Source organism: Dermacentor albipictus, chromosome 5, assembly GCF_038994185.2.
Source record: "Dermacentor albipictus isolate Rhodes 1998 colony chromosome 5, USDA_Dalb.pri_finalv2, whole genome shotgun sequence".
Taxonomy (NCBI): domain Eukaryota; kingdom Metazoa; phylum Arthropoda; class Arachnida; order Ixodida; family Ixodidae; genus Dermacentor; species Dermacentor albipictus.
In genome coordinates, this window is record NC_091825.1 from 172767427 (window position 1) to 172773661 (window position 6235).

The following is a 6235-nucleotide window of genomic DNA, read 5'->3' on the forward strand; positions in this document are numbered from 1 at the left end:
AATGAACGGAAGCATGAGCTTCAAGAACTTACTCTTAGGTGTGAGCGTCACGGACGTGAGAATGAACGCGAACGTGAGCGAGAGGAAAAGTTTGAGAGAGAGAAGGCAGCACTGATCAAAGAAATACAGTATTGTGATCAGTTAATGGCACAGAGACAACGGCTGTCTGAGAATTCTGTAGGTAGTACAGAGCGAAAGAATGAGGAAGCATCGAGCGGATTTTCGTCAGAAGCCGACGAAAAGAGTAGTGCCTGTGAGATTAGCTGCAGAGTCATAAGTGAAGGGAAAAGGCTAGCTGCTAACGATGCCTTAGTGGCAACAGAGGCCGTTAAAGGCCAGAGTGAGAGCGACGAGGTGCTGTGCCAACAGATGACTGTGGATACAGCTAGGCCAGCTGCGAACAAATTGGCACAGTTACCGCGTGTGTGCGTCGCTGGTAATGTTAGCGAGGTTGCTAGCGAAGAAAAGGGTACTTCTGACCCGACAGAAGCGAGCACCCATGTAGAGCCAGATGTGCGTGCAGAAGTGAAGTGCGAGCTGAGCGGTGCAGTTGAGGGTAATTCTCGGGATGGCGAGCTCCGTAGTCCACGAGAGAACTGCATTGTTCAGGGATCGGTGCGGCTCTCCGCCAGTCTAGATAGCCTAGATAGGGATGATTCCGTTGTTAATCATTCGGACTGTGCGCGTGAGACAGCGATCGATACCGACGGGCTGTGTGCCGATGCACAGCGTGAGCTGGGCAATGTAGCAGAGGGCAGTTCGCAAGAGTGCGAGTTGTCTTACTCGAGTAAAGCCTGCTGCATTGTGCCAGAGTCGGTTGAGCTGTCCGCCAGTCGAGGCAGAGAGAGAGTTGATTTAAGTGAGAATCACTCAGACTGTGCGGGTAAGAGACCGATCCGGGCCGACGAAATGTGTACCGGCCAGCACGAGGCACGAGAAGGCGACATGAAGCGAGTGCAAAGAGAAAGCGCCGTAAAAAGAAGCGCGGTAAAGACCGAAAGTCGGTAACTAATGTAACGCCGCCAAAGATGGCGAGAAACCCAAATGGGCAGGGCGCGAGGAAAAAGATGCGGTCGTCTCGGACGATGTTGACGCATCGAAAACGTTCAAGCCACCGGTCAAAGGGGGACCGCGAAGAATGTTCTGCACGGACGCGGACAAAGGGCACGAGGCAGTTAAACTCCTCGTCGTTCCGTAGTTCTTTTCACAGCTCAGCGTGCAGTTCGAAGAAACGCAAGGTGGCAGGACGAGACCAGGTGGGGAGTAGCGACGCGGTCAATCGAGTTCGTGTTGAAAGTGGGGCGCGGGGACGCAAATTGGCAGGAGACCGTAACGTCTTGAAGGAGCTGATAGTGAGTCAGCCCTTTTGTTGTTCCTCCGTAGCCAGAGTAGCTTGTAAACTTCGCCCACCGCGGGTTCGACTCAAAGTATGAGTCAGACGTAAGCGTTTGGAAAGGGAGGCCAAGAGCGCTTCCGTAGAAATGAAGTCTTGTTTTTTTATTTTTGAGCATCGGAAAGTTTTCGCGATTTGAGACTAGGATTTCTTTCAATATGTAAACGTATGAGCTTTGTTTGTGTTTTCGTTTGAGAAGCTCGAGATTTGAAAGATGCGTTTTAAGTAAACATGTAGTCTCGCGAGATGCTCATTAATAAGTAGATAGGCTTTTTTGTGTGCGTGTGTGAGTAACCTGAAGGTCAAGGTTATCGTCGAAAGGCCTATGGTAAAGCGCGTGTGTTATTTAACCTTCTTTCTTTTTAAGTGTTTTTGAATTTTGTAAGGTTAAGCGCGTAGATTTTCGGTGAGTGCATGATTTGCACTGAGAAGCGTTCTTAGTTCCATTAGCGCGTGTCCTGTGTGAACGGAAGGAAGCAGACTTTATGACTGGGTTGCTAGTGTGTGTGGAGGGCAGCCGTATTCTGACTTCTTTAGTGAGCGTGCCTGGAACTAGTTATTAGAAGACGCATTATTTTAAGAGTTCTGCGGATTGTGTAAGTCCCACAAGTTTAATTGTTTGTTTAAGTCACGTGTCCTGTAGGACCTTCAGGGGAAAAAACGTGAGTAAGCGTAAATGAAAAGTTTGCCTACAACGCAAGTACGCGTTCTGTTTAGTGACCACAAGGCTAGTGCGCTTCTGATTACGTGCTTGTGAGGTTGACCAGATTGTTCAGTGGCACCAATACGTGCGATAAGTACGCCACTGCGATAGATTGGAAACATGTTGTTCGTGTAGTTAGGCCACTTAAGTTATGTTCGGCTGTTTTCATTTGTTGTTTGCATCGTCAACGACCCTTTTGTTTTGCAACAACAATAGTACTCTGGTCTTGTCGGCAATCGAGGAGAAATGGATAGCTGTTTGGAAGGGTGGTTGGAACTGCTTTGTCAAAATTGGGGAACTAAAAGATCAGGGTTGATTTTGACTCAGTAATAGCCTGGCGAGTCAGGGGTGAAGAGCCTGCGCTTACGCGTGGAGCAGTGCTGTGTTGTTTGGTTTGTTTGACGTATGTTCTCCAGGGCCCAGGATCCCGAGGGTTGTCAAACGAGGCTCGACCCCAGTGCCCTGCAGCTTCTTTCAGCGTTCTTCGTGGCCAGCGAATTGAGTTCACCGGCCATTCAGAACAACCGGGGCGAGGACGAGCTGTTAGATATGGAGCTGTTTCCTGCGATTTACTTCGAGTTCCCCAAACCACTTCGGATTGCAGCACAGCTAATTGAGGAATGCAGAAGCAGGAAAGCGCATTCCAGAGGAGACACGTGCAAACAAGTTTGCGGCCCCCAGGTCGTGCGCCGCCGGGATTAGCAGGTGGGCCTCGAACAATGGAGCATGAGCAGCCCTCCCCTTTCAAACGTTAGAAGTGCATTGCCAGTCTGCGAGGCAAGACCGCAGAGAGCCGCCAGGTGTGACACCGCGACACGGGCGCCTACCATTGGCTGAAAGTGGCGTCATCGGAGAGGACTCTCCCATTGGTCAAACATGACGTGACTTACAGTGCTCGAAGGGTTTATAAGAAGCCTTGCAGAGAGACCAAAGCATTCTGGGACATCCCCTGATTCCCTGATTCACCTCTCTCGAACTTCTTGCCGCGGGCCGCAGCGTCCGAGTTGCTGCCGGCCCGTAATGACTGTACGACTGGTACTTGACGTCTCACCTCCTTGTAAATAATGTAGAATAAATCCCTCCCAAGTTTGGGTTTTCATCCCGGAGTCCGTACTCCAACCCCTACAAGGTAAATGATGTAATAACTTAATTAAAAGTTAAACAGCGTTTTATATCGTTAAACTAAAAGCAGGTTTGGCATCTTGCACTGCCTAGCTGTTGCCATTTTTTTTTCAAACTTATACTTTATTTATTTATTTATTTGTAATACTGCCAGTCTCAGTTGAGACCAAAGCAGGTGGGCACAATTTTACAGAAAGAAACAAACAGGTCATGTTACATGGTACATAAAAGAACTGTACTTTGTCATGTACATACATGACAAAGTACAGTGTAAGCAGGTAGCATGTAAAGGAGAACTGATGATAGTGTTGCAAAGCAACACTCCTAGCTGGATCAATCACTTTTGTTGACATACTTTCATGGGACCCTAATTGGCTGAGCAATCCCTCACACAAATGATGCATCATCTTGGATGAGGCGTCATACAACATTGAGAGTATCTCATGATGTGATCAAACGATAACATTGCCCACTGTCTTGGAAGTATTAACATGCTGTTTGCGCGAGAAAGTGCAAAGTGATTTGTATAGGTAGCAAATTCATCAGTGCATCTATAGCCTCATGTAATTCTGAGCTTCTACGTTGAACCGCAATTGAGAAGCCACTGCACACAAAAAGGTGTATTCAAGTAATGGTCCAAGCTGAATAATTGCCCACCTATTGAAAAGTCAAATGTGTTAGGCTAATGGGCCAGGGCAAATAAATTGCTAAATTCTGATAACACCTCCAATGATATTATTGAAATAGGTGACAAAAAACAGCATAGGTAAAATAATAGTTATGACAAAATTTTAAAAGCACCTTTTTAAACTGCTGGAACCCTCAGCATCATGCCTGTTCTACACGCACATCAATTGTAGCAGCAAAGCATACCTTTTACAGCAAACATAAATCTTAAACTAGACTGCTTGCTGATGCTGTACAGTAAATTCCTGTAAAGAAACTAAATCGTACAGAAAACATTTAGAATACAGAACTGATCATATACTGGCTTGAATACATTTGTGCATTAGGGAAGCAAGGTGTAACGTACACTATTGCTGCAAAGTTTTACTCATTTATGGAATACTTATATGACAACAGAGTTAATTTGTGAGTTCTTAATTATTAGCGACTACCTATAGGTAAATTTTGTAAGGCTTAGCGAAACTAATTATTAGTAGAACTGTGTACGTACACTGGCACTGAGAAATTCGTTATAATAGCGGCAGCTTATAAGGGACCAGTGCACAAAAATACCCGTTTGTGAGACACCAACTAGCTATTTTACCACGAGCCCTGGCCTTAACCTATATACAAAGCACTGGGAGGACCAGAGAGTGTATAGTTTATTGGCTTACACTGATCATGATGAGGTCCCGTCATCCAGCTAGCGCCAAGGTACAGGATGTCCAGCCGTCTATGGAGTGAAAGGAACAAAATGAGAGAGCATCAAGTCAGTTGAAAGACAGATTTGCCGTTACAAATGAGGTGACCCAGTCAGAGTCATTCATTGATAAATGCCAAGCAGTCGTGATTGCACTCCCAGATGAATCACCTACTAGGCTAAACGTTTTGCTGCTTATTTACAACAAAACACAAGTGAAATTTGTACATCAGCAGACGATTGCATTTGGAATTGTACAGATAAATTAATCATTGCAGTTAAATTTTTGTTTTGCTATAAAATGAGAACGCTACAAGCTGCATAGTCACTGACACACGCGCTTGTGCACGCAACGCTGTAATCCATGCAAGAACAAAAGGACACAAAATAGGGTGAGTTAGTCTGGTTCAGGATTACAGCCAGCGCGTCGTCTTCGAATTCACTCCCTTCGGTTGGTTCGTGCTATGTTAACCACAAAGACTAACAAGCAGGAAAACGTTCTGTGTTGCGGAAGTCGCGGAGCGCGGTAGTTCTGAACTGCTGAACCACTGGCTGAACACAAGCAGAACCCTCGTATAAAAGTAAAGATAACGAAAACCCGCACGGCAGAAGAGCCCATCTGTCAAGAATTGCCGCGGTTAACACCTAAAAAATATCCACATTGTTGGCGAAAAACGAAGTGCAATGTATTTCACTTACTGGAAAAAGTGTTATCCGAACGTGCAACGTACAAAACGCACCGAGACACGAAGGCGGCGTACGCAGATCCCGCCATTGTGGTATTAAGCCGTCGGCGAAAACATGCAATACAGCCGATGTGACGAAGCACTGATGCAAAGCACACGGCAAACAGCATCAGCACAGCTAAATGACTCCTGTTAATATCCAGTATAAATGTACAGAACGGCTTAGAATGATGCACAACTGGCATAACGAACCCACGACCGAGACATTGCTGGCGGCAGTAGCCGTTTTTTTTTCAAACTTCCTACCTCCCGGTGTTTCCAGCACGGAATGTGATGTCTGACAAATTTGGAGCTTGCCTACTTGACTGCCGCCGAAGTGATCGCAGCGCAGTGGCTGCGACACCGCTGTGGTCACTGCAACACCGGCGTTTCGCTCCAGCTGTTGTCAGTACTTCCTGCGGGAGCATAGAACGGTTTCCAGGCGTCGTGTGTGCGCCCCGTATGGAAAACGATATCACGCCCTTGATTGTTGAAGTTCTGGTGCGAAATTATTGAACATTAAAGCCAACTTATGTTGCTTCCAACGAGTTCCATTTGTCTGTGGCGTCTTTTATTCGCTAACGCCGACGGCCGACGGTAACCGCACTTTTAACACGTCGTATGGAATTTTATGCACTTTTAGGCAAAAAGATCTAGAAAAGTTCTTGAGTTAGACGTTCTGAATGTGTTTACCAAAATAGACTGTAGTGTCACCAGTAGTGGGTTTTGCCGTAGATAGAATATATACTAGAATATTCTAAGTGCTGCGGTTATGTTTAGAAGGGAATTCTATTTTCAGTCTTATCATAGACCAAGACGTCTGTAGCCGTTTCAAGAAGTTTTTAAGAGGTTTTGTGTTTCGTGGGTGGTGGCCTTTCGTGAAGCCTGCCCAGGCTTTATGGTTGCCAGTGTTGCCAAAGCCTCTT